Genomic DNA, 14,549 nt, shown 5'->3' with positions numbered 1-14,549 from the left:
CTGGTGTTGGGAGCTGATTATATTCTAGTTTAACGTTTGTTTTAAAGTATTATAAAAGGCAACACTGTGGTCTTATGGAGTCCATTTTCCACTTCCTCACCCCAACTGAGTGGTTGTTTGCAGCTAAGAAAAAGGGCTGCCGCAATGAATGGGCAGGACTAAGGGCCATGAGCCTCACCTGAGTTGTGTGAGTCGCCAGCCTTGGGGTTGGAACAGAGGAACTGCCAGAACAGCTAAGAGAAGAGAATCTAAAAGACAAACAGAGAGAAGACTTTTTTTACCCAACTAATAGTGACAGAAGTATCTAGGATCCCTAAAGGCAAACTATATGGTCAGAGCATGGGCAAATGGCAATTATCCGACAGCAGTACCTTCTAGAGAAAATAAGCTGCACACCGGGTTAGAAAAATCCAGTAGAGAGATCTGACTTCATCTATGAAATTACTCTAAGAATTTGGCTGGAGAACATGGTAGAGACAGAACAATCCCAGAATCACAGAGCTAAGACAGAACCTAAAGATCATCAAGAATCCTTTTTATTTACGGGACTAGGATATACTGGGGTAGAAGGGCTTCAGACAGGGTATTTCAAGTCAGAGAGCTAACAGGGGTCAGTAAATTAAGTCCTGATCCTGACAACCCCAGCAAAAGGCAAGGAAGCTTCTGGCTTCTGCAAGATTAGAGGCCCGAAGCCAAGGCAATCCATTTACTAAAGACCCAGATAAGGGTCACCTGGGTGGCTCAGCTGGTTAAGCGTCCAACTCTTGATCTCAGCTCAGGCCTTGATCTCGGGGTCTTGGGGTCAAGCCCCGTTTTGGGTTCCATGCTGGGCATGGAGCCTACTTAAAAAAAAAAAAAAAGACCCAGATAAGACATAGCACAATGAAGTTCCTAACTCTGGGACACAAAACCCTGGCCCAAAGCAAAATAGGAATGGCTGGGTCCCAGGCAGGACAGGAGGGTTCCCTAGCAACCAGGAGGTAAACTAGCTAATAGAACCTGGTCTTCCCAGGACTGGAGGTGACACAGAAAGTAACAAAAGGAAAGAAACTCACCGCTGGGTTCAGTCTTCCTGGGGCTTTTGTGTGCTCTGGGAAAGTTCTGGCCATGGAAGAAAGTCAACAGTTTAAACATAGCATAAGAATTAGAACAAGCTCTAAATGAGAATGGGATCTTTTTTTTTTTTTTGAGATCTTTTTCAATTCGAAGAATCCTCTTTGTGTATTCCTACATGTATACTTCTCCCTTCTGCCCATACAGCATTTGCTTTAAAACAATGATTCTCAAGGGTGTGGAAGGTGAGGAGAAGGCAGAGCAGATTGCTTGGGTAGACAAGAAAGAAGGGAGTAGTGGGCATTCACAGTTTGTAAGATTACTCAGCTGACTCTGATATGTTCCTCTCTCCGCCTCTTTGAGAACACTGCCCAAGAAGTCACCCAGAGGGGAGAAGAAAGCAAGCTGCTTTGTGGGGGTCAGTGTGCCTTCTGTTGGCCCACCCAGAGACGTAGCAAAGGGAATATGGTTTAAATTATTATCATATCAATGGTGCATCCAATCTGGAATTATCCCAAGCTCTTTTTTAATCCATTCATGCTGCTATAACAGAATATCATAGACTGGGTGGGATCATAAACAACAGAGATCTATTTCTCACGGTTCTGGAGGCTGGGGGTCCAAGGTCAAGGCACCAGCAGATTTAGTGTCTGGTGAGGGCTCACTTCCTGGTTCATAAAGAGTCATCTTCTTGCTGTCCTCTTATGCTGGCAGGATCAAGGGAGCTCCCTGGAGTCCCTTTTATAAGCACACTAATTCCATTCATAAGGGTTCCACCCTCATGACCAAATCACTTCCCAAAGGCCTCACCTCCAAATACTCTGACATTGAGAATTAGCCTTCAACACAGGAATTTGGGGGGGAATACGAACACTCACTCTTCAATCAATCTCAGAATCACTTTAGCACCACCCCAGGAATTCCATGTTATTTAAGATATGAGTACCTTACAGGGAGATAGTATGATCCAAATTAAATTTTCTCTCCTCTAAAATTAGATGTATCATTATAAGAAAAAGATAGCAGATTTGTCTTTGATTCATTAATTCAGGGAGTCAATAAGCATTTATTCAAGACCCTACTAGTTTTCTATTTCTGCTACAACAAATTACCAGAAATTTAGTGGTTTAAAACAACATGCATTTGGGGCACGTGGCTGGCTCAGACAGTAGAGTGTGTGATTCTTGATCTCGGGGTTGTGAGTTCGAGCCCCACATTGGTTATGGAGATTAGTTTAAAATAAATAAGTAAATAAACTCTTTAAAATAAAATAAATAAAATAAAATACCACATTTTTATTATCTACAGTTCTGGAGCTCAGAAGTCCACAGTAGGTCTTACTGGGCCAAAGTCAAGGTGTTAGCAGTGCTGATTTCTTGGAGGCTCCAGGAGGGAATCTGGTTCCTGGTATTTTCCAATTTCTAGAGGTTGCCCACAACCTTTGCTCATGGCTCCTTCCATCTTCAAAGCCATATACAGCAAAGTCAGGGAGTCCTTCTCACACCATCTCTGATTTTCCCTCTTCTGCCCTCCCTCTTCTACCCACACAGACTCTCTTATAATCCAGAATAATATGCCCGCTCCAGGGTAGTAGATCAGCAAACTTAATCTGTAATCTTAATTCTCCTTTGGCATTCTACCTAACATATTCACAGGTTCCTGAGATTAACAAGTAGGCATCTTTGGAGCCATTACCCTGCCTACTACAAAGATTATCACAGTCTGGGTAGTATTCCAGGGACTGCTCCAGAGAGCAGAAGTAGGACCAGTAAGTGGCAGTCAAAGTGCTTAGTTTGTTATTGCATGTAAATTATACCTTAACCAAGCCTTAAAAAAGTTAATAGCTTGACATTCAAGGCCCTTCATAATGCTTATAAAGTTATGGGTACTACTTATTAAGAGTTTACTGTGTCTTTATATACATTACCAACAATTATACTCATTATAACCCTCTGAGGCAAGGGATACTCTATTCCCTTTCTATAGATGAAAATAAGGCTCAGAAAGATGAAGTGAACTGTCCAGGCTCACACCTCTAGTCAGTGGCAGGGGCAGGACTGGAACTAAATCTGTGTGAACTCCACAACCTGTGCTCCAACTTCCAGCATCTTCCTTCAATACATCCTCCACACTCCACCAAAGCAGCCTTTGCTCCAGTTTCAAGGATGCAGTCCCCAAACTGCCATGTCCACTCCTGTCCTAAAGCCACTACCTCTGAGGAGCCTTCCTTGTCCCCCTCACTCACAAGTCCTTGCTCCTTCCTGGGGGCTCACAGCTCTACTCATCACTTCCAATAGAGCTGTTGTCAGTCTGTTTTATGATGGTATGTTGTGGGTCACCCTCTTTCACTAGATTCTTAGCTCTCTGAGAGCAGGACTTTTTATTCAGTTTTGTGTCCTCGCAGTGCCTCGTCAGTTCATTGTGTATTGTTCATTCAAAACTGTTTTTTGCGATACTTTGAGTCAAGATGGCTCTCCGAGTTCACTCTTTTGCCACTCCTTCTGCTGTAAATACATAGCAGGGATAGATAAAACACAAAAAGAAAACACCAAAATGATAGTGCTGAGTTCAAACGCAAGATTATAATCTCTGTGGCCCTGAACTGAAGAGAAACATAAAGTCATGAGCAGGACTGAAGCCTCCAGGCTGTGAGAATCCTAGCAGAGATGCAGGGGAGGCAGCCAGGCACATTAGGGGACAAAAACTACTTCAGTCTAGCTCAGGAACTAGAGTCAGGCTCAGCGCTTATAGCCAGGGCCTGCGGCAGCTTTTCCACCCAAGGGAAAAGACTGACAAACGTAGCTCTTAAAAGCGTCCAGAGATGTAGTCTACTTGGTTTATAAAGGAAATGTGTGTAAATAATAAAAGATTTAGGGTTGGATGATAATAAATGCAATATATGGCAAAATTAGTGGCGTGAGGGAAGACTACCATGGCAGCAAAATGCACCAAGGATGGCAAATGAAAGGCTCATGGATAACAGCGCCACAAACCTGGGTGGCAAGGCATTCCTCGGAATCCACAAATTCAAGCTGGCAAGAATAAACCCTGTCAGCTACGAGACTTGTGTGGGATCAGAATCTGTGCAGAGGGAGGCAAAGGGAAGGAACTCAGCTTTTGACAACCCTAAAGGCAGGCATACCCTCCCCAGTCGGCAACTCTCAGTGGAAGCCAGGAGGGGATCCTGCAGGGTCCAGCAGGCCAAGAGTGCAACAGGACCAGAAAGATGCAATAAGGTCTCATAGTGATGGGGTGGACTGGGTCCTAGAAGCTCTCAGAACTACAAACAAATCTCCTTCCAAGGGACAAAGCTCTTCAGCTCTTCAATGAGGAGAAACTGCTGGGAATGAAATCCCAGGAAGAGGGACAAATAGGAAGAAGGTCCAAATAAAAGTAAGGAGGGAAGCTGAAGAGGCAAATCTCAGAAAATATAAGGCAAATATAAGGCCTACTCGGGGCTTGATCCCACGACCCTGAGATCATGACCTGAGTTGAAACCAAGAATCAGATGCTCAACCAACTGAGCCACCCAGGCACCCCGTATTTTTTTAAAGCCACTATATGAATACAACCAAAAAGGGAGCTCTACTCTAGAACTTGGAATCATATATTGAAAGAGCATGCCATGTATCTGGGTAAATGGATCCAGAAAGGCCAATAAATGGTCTCTTGAAACTATTGGACTTGGAAGAAAAATAAATGGTTATTGACATTCCAGGCAAAAAAAAGACCAAGGGGAAAAAATATTACACTTTTTGTTAGTTAACACTTTATCCAGAAAGTAATGGAGTAACATATTTAAGACAAAGACAGAAAATGTGAACCACAGATTCTGTATCCAACCAAACTGAGCTTCAAGTAAAAAGGCTACAGAGAAACTGTTAAGAATACTGCAAACACTCAGAGACTGCTGTTCCCATAAGTTCTTTCTGAGAAATCAACCAAAGAAGACCAGAAAGCCGCGGACATAAAGACCGGCGGCTAGAATGTAGTTGCATGAGTAACCCAGCTTTGACCACACCTAAGAGGTCAACAGCTTAGGAAAATGTGGGGCAACAAGATGGAAGGAACCTGGGTCCCTCAATCAGCAGCTGGAACAGAGCTGCCTACAAACCTTAGATACTGTTCACCTCCACACAGTTGTATGAGAGTGAAAGAAACTCCTGTTTGGTTGGAGCCACTCTATTTTGTAGTCTCTTTGTTGTATCAATTTACCCTATAATCTAATAATGTAGAAATTGGTACATGGAAATGGGGTTGCTACCATAACAATAATCTAAAATATGGGGTTCTGACTTACTGGTAAGGCAGCCTGTGACAAAGAAACAGATTTTGAAAGCTGGATATTTGGTGACACATCAGATTTTGGAAAAACTCTTCCCTGTAAAAACTTGGAAGACAGACCCATGGAGCTTTTAGCTCCAGGGAAAATGGCTGGAAAAAGCCATAATGTTAGTCAATACAGCCCTTAGACCTGCCAAGTCAGCTCCCTGCCCCAGACATTTGCCTGCTTCAGGGAGTCCACGCTTTGATGTGCCTTCCCTTAGTGGCTGGGAATGGCTGGGGCCACAAATGCCAATCCGGTGGGAAATCCCAGTTTGGAACCAGTCCCACAGGGGGTTAGGTGACCAGAAATGCCTTCCTCAGAATTTTCTAAATCCCCCTCTGATGCTTGGGTTGGACCAGGACCAAGAGCACCATCTAGGTAGTGTGCCTGAGCCCAGATTGGACCTGGGTGGGCCCTAGGAAACATTTCCCCCCTTCAGAGCTCTCTCCAAATCTATACACCCACCCATCCACACCCAGGCTATAGTTATGTTGTTTTTTTTTTAACTGAATTACTCTTGTCTGATCAGTAAATGATGCTGGGATTAGATATGCATGGGAGAAAAAATGAAATTACCTTATACAATTCACAAAGATAATTCCAGATAAAGACCTTGATTTGAGAAGAAAATCTTCAAAACTTTTAAAAGAATATAAAGCAGGGGCGCCTGTATGGCTCAGTCAGTTGGGCAACTGACCCGGTTTTGGCTCAGGTCATGATTTCAGATCATGAGATGGAGCCCTGAATCAGGCTCTATGCTTAGCTCAGAATTTGCTTGGGACTCTCTCTCCCTCTCCCTCTGCCCCTCCCCCATGCTCTCTTGCTCTCTCTGTCTCTCAAATAAATAAATCTTTAAAATATATATATAGGAGACCAACTATATGACCTCGGGGGTAGGAAATAATTTCTTAAACAAGTCGCAAAAAGCTATAAAGTAAAATAGTAATACATTTGACTACATTAACATTTAAAACTTCTGTACCAAAAAAAAAAAAAAAAGTGAAAAGATAAGTTGCAACCAGAAGATTGTTTGCCTCATATATAGCTGATATGTGATTAGTCCAAAATATGTAAAGAATTTCTTTCTTCTTCTTCTTCTTCTTTTTTTTTTTTTTTTTGGAAAAAGAGGGCATGCACAAGCATGTGGGAGGGGAGGGGCAGAGGGAGAAAGAGAATCTCAAGCAGGCTCCATGCCCAGGCTGGAGCCAAGTGGGGCTCCATCTCACGACCCTGAGATCATGACCTGAGCAGAAATAAAGTGTCAGACACCCAACCGACTAAGCCACCCAGGCGTCCCAAGAATATGTAAAGAATATCTATAATCAGTAAGTAAAATGAAAATGAGCAAAGACTATAGACAAATCAGAGAAAGAAAAGCCCAGTGTCCCATAAACATTTGAAAAGATGCTCAGCCTCACGAGTAAGTGAGGAAATAGAAATTAAGACAGAAATGAGATATGAGGGGCCCCTGGGTGACCCAGTCGGTTAAGTGTCTGCCATTGGCTCAGGTCATGATCCCAGCATCCTGGGATCAAGCCCCGGGTCGGGCTCCCTCCCTGCTCAGCCAGGAGTCGGCTTCTCTCTCTCCCTGTGCCTCTCCCCGCAACCCGTGCTCTCTCTCTCGCTCTGCGGTCTCTCTCTCAAATAAATAAAATCTTTAAACTAAATTTATAAAAAAAAGGGACGCCTGGGTGGCTCAGTGAGTTAAGCATCTGCCTTATGTCAGGTCATGATGCCAGGGTCCTGGGATCGAGTCCTACATCGGGCTCCCTGCTCAGTGGGGAACCTGCTTCTTCCTCTGCCTGCCGCTCCCCCTGCTGGTGCTCTCTCATTCTCTGACAAATAAATAAATAAATAAATAAATAAATAAATAAATAAATAAATAAATTCATAAAAAAAAAAAAGAAATGGGATATCATTTCACACCCATCAGATTGTCAAAAATTAAAACATCTGACAATACTAAGTACTATTGAGAATGTGGAACAAAAGGAACTCCCAGTTACTGCTGGTGAAATGTTACTTTTACAGCCACTGTAAGAACTTGGCAATATCCAGCAGAGTTGGAGATGTGCATTCCTAAAAACCAGCCTGAAACTCTCTCTCTCTTGTGTATATGAGGAGACCTGAGCAAGAATGTTCATTGCAGCATTGTTCAGATTACAAAAAAAAGTAGAAACTGAATGTCCATCAATAGGAAAATGAAAAAAATTCTGTTGTGATCACGCTATGGAGAAATAGAAGTTTAAATGAATGAACTAGACCTACATATCAAAGTGGGTAAATTTTAAAAATAAATTGATGGATTTATATTTTGTTCATGGATATATGAATGTAGTAAAAAGTATAAAACATGCAGGGGAAGATAGATATCAATTTCAAATAATGCATGTCTGGAGAGGGAGGAGAGATAGAAATGAAATCAGGGAGTAGTACATGAGGGGCTTCAACTGCATCTACAATGTTTTATTTTTTCAAAAATATCAAAATCAAATATGGAAAAAGATCGACATTTATATTGTCTCAAAACTTTTCTGAGCATTCAAAGTATTTTCTAATTTAAAAAATACTGAGCGAGGGACGCCTGGGTGGCTCAGTCAGTAAAGCGTCTGCCTTCGCCTCAGGTCATGATCCCAGAGTCCTGGGATCGAGTCCCGCATCAGGCTCCTTGCTCAGTGGGGAGCCTGCTTCTCCCTGTCTGCTGCTCCCCTGCTTGTGCTTTCTCTCTCTCTCTGACAAACAAATAAATAAAATATTTTTAAAAAAATACTGAGGGTTTGGGGCACCTGGCTTGCTCAGTCGGTAGAGAATGTGACTCTTGATCTCAGAGCTTTAAGTTCAAGCTCCATGTTGGGTGTAGAGATTAGTTAAAAATAAAATAAAATCTGGGGCGCCTGGGTGGCTCAGTCAGTTAAGCATATGACTCTTGATTTTGGCTCAGGTCATGATCTCAGGGTTGTGGGATCAAACTCCGTATAAGGCTTATGAGCTGGGATTGAGGCCTGCTTTGAATTCTCTCTCCCTCTGCCCCACCCCCCAAAATAAGTAAGTAAAATCTTTTTTAAAAATGGGGATAATAGGGGCGTCTGGGTGGCTCAGCTGGTTGGGCATCTGCCTTCAGCTCCTGTCATGATCCCAGAGTCCTGGGATCGAGCCCCGAATCGGGCTCCCTGCTCAGCGGAGAGCCTGTTTCTCCCTCTCCCTTGGTTGCTCCCCTTGCTTGTGCACTCTCTCTGTGTGTCAAATAAATAAATAAAATCTTAAAAAAAAAAAATGGGGATAATAGTGTCCACCCTATGTTAACAAGATTAAGTATGTTAATATTATAAAGTTCTTTAAAAGAAAAACCCCACAAAGTTGGGGCTCCTGGGTGGCTCAGTGTGTTAAGTGCTAAAGATTCTCTGTCCCTCTCCTTCTGCCCCTCCCCCCTCCCTAACAAAACAAAACAAAAAAACCACAAAGCAAACCGTTGTGTTCACTAACCAAGCTAAAACATACTGTGGTTGAGGATTAAAAATAATAAAGTTTACAAAGGTACAAGAGTACCTGGTATGTAGTACATGCTTGAACAGAGACTGTTAGGAACAATGATTCTAAGTGTCACATAGTTTTAAGCATCAAAAGGGGCCATGGTCTGATTAAAAGAAAGAACAGTAGGGTTGGAAGAAGGCTGCCCAGTTCCAATAATACTAGTTGTATTTCTGGAGGACACTATCGATGCACTGCAAAGCTCAATTTCCATGAAGTTTGACACTTTCCTCGTCCCAAGTTTGCAACTCAGAGTGATACGAGATAGCGCTGGTAGAAATACATGCTCCATTTTACAAAGGAAGTTTCAGCAAGTAACAAGTGATTCCGGCTATCTTTTTTTTTTTTCTTCCTCATTTGTTTTTTCTCGGTGGCTGGACCAAGGTCCCTCAAGGCCACAAAGAAGAAAGTATTTTTAAGAAAGATTTAAATGTTCTGAGGACTGCATATATTTTCATTCATTTTATATTGACACGTTATACATAATATTTCATTTTAATAAAAGATTTCTGCTACGAAACTGAAAAAAATGAAAAATTGTCTACTGAGCTGGATTGTGTTCTTCTTCTTGGCTTTAGCAATGTCCTCCGGGTCTTCAGCTCCGTTTTGCCCAGTAAGCATCTGCAGACCTTGTTTCCATGTGGCCTCGCCCCGGCTCCAGCCACCTGGCTCGGACATCTTCCGGCCTCCACTCTGCCCAGCTGGCTCCAGCCACCCCGGCCAGGCCAGCTCTCTCCTCCTCTGCCCTCCCCGGGGCGCGCCTACTGTCCACACTGCTCCTTAGCTCTTTCTGGGCAAACTCCGGGTGCCTTCCTTGTTTCCCAGCGCCTGAGCTCCCAGGGCGGAAAAACTGGAGCTCACGGTTCTTTTCTGTCCCTCGTGGCCAAGTCAATCCTTGTTGAAAGAAATTTTACCTCCAGAGGAGACAAACTTCGGACAGCTTTGACAAAAGCCGCGCGGGCATTGGGCGCGGGCGATCGGCGTGGGGGGGGGCATCCGCCGACCTGGAGCTGCGCGGCTCCCCCTCCCGGCGGCTCCCCCGGCCCGGGGAAGCGCTCCCTCGGCTGCCGCAGTCCAGTGCCCGCCGGCCGGCCGCGCTCCGCGGCCAGGCTGCAGCTGGGGCCCCTCCACGCCGCGGACAAAGGCGCCCCTGTTCCGCCGCCCGGCCCGAGCCTTTCTCCGCCGACGCCGGGGCGGAGCGAGCCCGCACGTGACGCTGCGCGTGGCCCCGCGTGTGGCCCGGTCCCTCGCGGGCGCGCGGAGGCAGCGCGTTGAGCCGCGCTAGGCCCCGGGCCCGGCCCCAGGCTCCACTTGTCGGAACCCGGGTAGAAGGACCCTCACCCGGCATTTCTGGGAGCCCGCCAGCAAAGTTCAGGCCAGGCAGTCTGACTTGGGGCCTTTTGGGTTCTCGAGGGTCGAGACGTAAAATTCCTTTCTCCCTTTTAATGATCCAGGGGGTCTTCCTCCATTCCTCTGTGTCTTAGGGAGGACCCAAACAACTTCTCCCTTTTGCTTTGCCCCTTTTTGGTGGGAAAAATAGTAATTTGGGGAAAAGGTGAGAAATTGTGCCTAGCATTTACTGAGCCTTGGCTACGTACGTGCCAGGCCCTCTTATAGGCACAGATAATTAGTTTCAGTTAATCCTCAAAAGGATTTGTGAAATAAATATTATTTTCCCATTCTACCTTTCCATTTTTAGAAAACTGAGGTTAGGATTTTGTGCTAAGGGCCTGGGAATACTGCAATTAATAAAGCAGACAAGATCCTGTGCTCACTCAACTTACATGGGGGAGAGGGTGGATAATCACAACTAATTAATTACAAAAGGGGAATGAGAGCCCTGAAGATAAGCTCCCCAGGTGCTGAGGGATGGGGCTTTATAACCAGGGGGGCATGACCTGGCCTGGGTTGGGAGAGGTCAGGAAGCTTCCAGAACTGTTGCAGTAGTCTGGGGAGCAGGGGAGATCTGAGGATGTTGACCACAGGAAGAACCCATTCAAAAGAAACTGGGAGAGTGGAATCAATAGGACTTAGAAAGCTGTTAATTGTGGATGGTGACTGAAAAGTCAATCCAGCCTCTCTACCACCTCTACCCTCCAACTCTGGGGCATTGGAAAGATAGAGGAACTAGGTAAATTCTTGGGTTCTGATCCTGATTGTGCCCCTTCTTGCTGGGTGACATCACGGACAAATCACTCTGTAAAGCCTTGGGAGACCTGCATTCCTTCACTACACTGCTGGCATGCTATGCCCTATGATGGTGTTCCTTCAACCTCGAGGGAACATTGCAAAAAAAAACATAAGAGGGACGTGTAGGAAAACTACACCATACATCTACAGTAACATAGTGGTACTGGCACATGGAAATGGAATAAAAATCTGGAAATAAATCCCAATACATATGTGAACATAGTATATGACAAAAGAAGTACTATATATACATAGAGATGGATCATTAAGGAATGTTCAGAAAATATAGATCGTTCAATACATGGTGTTGGACAATGGGTAGCCACCAAGAAAAAAAAAAATTGGATCCGTATCTCACTTCTTTTAGACCACTCAAAATGAAAACACTGAAAAATAAACTTTAGAAGCACTAGAAGAAAATGCAGGTTTCTAAAAACACTCTTGGAGTGGGGAAATCCTTTCTAAGTATAACACAAAACCTAGAAGCCACACACATAAACACTCACACACAGACACATTCGAACAAGCACAACAAAAAACATCATCTATGCCACATATCACACAGGAATAATTTTCTTTATATAAAATGAGCACTTATAAATTAGTAACAAGGGACCGACAACTTAGTAGAAAAGGATATGACAAACGGTTCATGGTAAAGATCAAAATGGCTCGCAAACATGAAAAGATGCATCACTTATAATAAGAGAAATGGAAACTAAAATTACAATGAAATACCATTCTCACTTACCAAATAGGCAAAACTCACCTCTGGAAGGCACCTTGGCAATATCAATTTAAAATGCAGATTCCTTCAGCAACTTTTCTTTTAGGAATTTTTCTATGGATACATTCCTACAAGTATGGAATGGTATGCCTAAAAAATTCATAGCCAAGTATTGGAAACAATCTAAATGTCCATTGATAAGGAACTTGTTAAATTATGACACAGCACATAGAAGAGTGGAGATGCAGATGTACAGCTAGGAAAAAATCTTCATAATATAGAGGCTCTGGAGGGTGTACTAGATTTGAATTACATCCATAAAATAGAAACAATTGTACCTCTGCACAAGGTTGTTGTGAAGATTACAATTAAAATACCAAAAGCACTTAAGGGCACCTGGGTGGCTCAGTCGGTTAAATCTGCCTTCGGCTCAGGTCATGATCCCAGGGTCCTGGGATCGAGTCCTACATCAGGCTCCCTGCTCAGCAGGGAGCCTGCTTTTCCCTCTCCCTCTGCCCCTCCTCCCCAGCTCATTCTCTCTCTCAAATAAATAAAATCTTTAAAAAAAAATTACCAGGGCACCTGGGTGGCTCAGTTGGTTAAGCGAATGCCTTCAGCTCAGGTCATGATCCTGGAGTCCCGGGATCGAGTCCCGCATCGGGCTCCCTGCTCATCAGGGAGTCTGCTTCTCCCTCTGACCCTCCCCCCTCTCATACTCTCTCTATCTCATTCTCTCTCTCAAATAAATAAATAAAATCTTTAAAAAAAATAAAAAATAAAAAATAAATAAATAAATAAATTACCAACATAACAATAAAAAAATTTTTTTTAAATGTAATTTAAACAGGAAAAAAAAAATTACCAAAAGCACTTAGAATATCCAGAATATATACCATTAGCTATTTACTTACACATACTGGTTTTTTTTTAAGATTTTTTATTTTTAAGTAATCTCTACACCCAACATGGGGCTCAAACTCACAACCCCGAGGTCAAGAGCTGCACGCCGTACCGACTGAGCTAGCCAGGCGCCCCACACATACTGTTAATAAAAAGAGCAAAGGGGCAGAACAGCTTGTACAATTACCTACCACGTGTGCAAAAGAAAAATAAGTGTATAGGTTATTGAAAATTTCACAATCAATCAGTAACAGTGGTTGCCTCTGGAAAGAGAACTGAAGGGCCAGGGACAAGGCAACTTATTTTTACAGTCTACCTTCCTCCCCTCCCCCCCATCTACCTTTCTATACCTTTTAAATTTTTTACCATGGGTATTTGACATCTATCCGAAAGATAAATTATTTTATTTTTTAAAGTAGGCTCCACACCCAGCCTGGAGCCCAGTACAGGGCTTGAACTCATGACCCTGAGATCAAGACCAAGACCTGAGTTGAGATCAAGAGTTGGATGCTTCCCAACTGAGCCACTCAGGCACCCCAATAAATTAATATTTTTAAGTAGAAAAATATCAATCAGACACACATAAAGAAAAAGTAATTAAATTTTATAAGATGTAGAAATTAAATTATGCTCTAATCTTTTCCACTAGTGTAATTTTGTTAGAATGCTCATATAGTGGAGGCCCTGACTGACTTTTCAAATTCATCCTGCACCCTTGCAAATTACTGATGGAGCTTGCACCTCAATGTGTGGACCAGCAGCATCAGCATCACTTAAGAACTTGTTAGAATGCAGAATCTCAGGCCCCACCCTAGACCTACTGAATCCAGTCCACATTTTAACAAGATTCTCAGGTGATTTGTTTGAGGTAGGAGAGGCACTGAGCTAGGCACATAATAAAAAACAAAAATATAAAACAGAACAGAAGCACTGTTCTACTCTTCTTTTTTTGACTCCCACTTCTCAAAATTGGTACGGTTAGATGATTCTGAAAAACATATTGTGGGTTCCAAGAACGCAAACACAAAATAATCAACCTATATGAGTCTATATAAACTTTATTTTTTTTTTCTATATAAACTTTAAAAAGAGCTACTTTCATCCATGATGTTATAAGTCAGGATAGAGGTTACCTTTGGGGAGGTGGGAGGAGGCAGAGGTTGGGGCAGGGCCTAAAGGGCTGCTTCTAGAGTGCTGGTAATATTTGTCTCTTGATCTGGTTGCTGGTTATTTGGATCTGTTTGTGAAAATTCTTAAGGACTGTGCACTTCTGATTGGCGTATTTTTTTGAGATGTGTCCTATACTTCAAAAAAAAAAGTTTTCAAAAACTCTACTATTATCACCTACCTCAAACCCCTTTACCATGGGGGAGCCAAGATGCTTGGGGAAAAAAGACTGAGCTGAGAAAATTATTTACACAGATTTAGTTACTGGTAGGTAACTCCCACTTAATTACTTTGTCACACACACACACACACACACACTAGAACTCCTGTACTTTTTTTTTTTTAAGTAGGCTCCATGCTCAGTGTGGAGCCCAATGCAGGGCTTGAACTCATACCCCTGAGATCAAGACCTGAGCTGAGATCAAGAGTCGGATGCTTAACTGACTGAGCCACCCGGGAGCCTCCTGTACATTTTATTTATTTATTTTTAAAGATTTTATTTATTTGACAGACAGAGACACAGCAAGAGAGGGAACACAAGCAGGGGGAGTGGGAGAGGGAGAAGCAGGCTTCCCGCTGAGCAGGGAGCCTGATGCGGGGCTCGATCCCAGGACCCTGGGATCATGACCTGAGCCGAAGGCAGACGCCCAACGACTG

At 43.4% G+C, this 14,549-nt stretch overlaps 1 protein-coding gene across 4 annotated transcripts in view; it reads right to left on the bottom strand.

Annotated features, from left to right (window-relative positions):
- Nucleotides 1–1,085: 1,085 nt before the first annotated feature.
- TYRO3 (TYRO3 protein tyrosine kinase) overlaps nt 1,086–14,549 on the bottom strand; it is a 31,446-nt gene continuing 17,982 nt past the window's right edge. The window contains exons 20-21 of one of the 4 annotated variants that reach the window (XR_004301016.1): nt 11,868–11,975; nt 1,086–1,101 (exon numbers count right to left, since the gene is read on the bottom strand). The gene's annotated coding sequence lies outside the window, so the exon portion shown is untranslated. Of the gene's footprint in view, nt 1,102–10,249; nt 10,429–10,805; nt 11,976–14,549 lie in introns of those variants that run through there. The other 3 variants (XR_004301015.1, XR_004301017.1, XR_004301014.1) reach the window with 3 other exon arrangements.

Source organism: Phoca vitulina, unplaced genomic scaffold (assembly GCF_004348235.1).
Source record: "Phoca vitulina isolate PV1807 unplaced genomic scaffold, GSC_HSeal_1.0 scaffold20, whole genome shotgun sequence".
Taxonomy (NCBI): Eukaryota; Metazoa; Chordata; class Mammalia; order Carnivora; family Phocidae; genus Phoca; species Phoca vitulina.
Note: the sequence above shows the minus strand (reverse complement) of the source record. Positions and strands in the feature narration are given on the sequence as shown.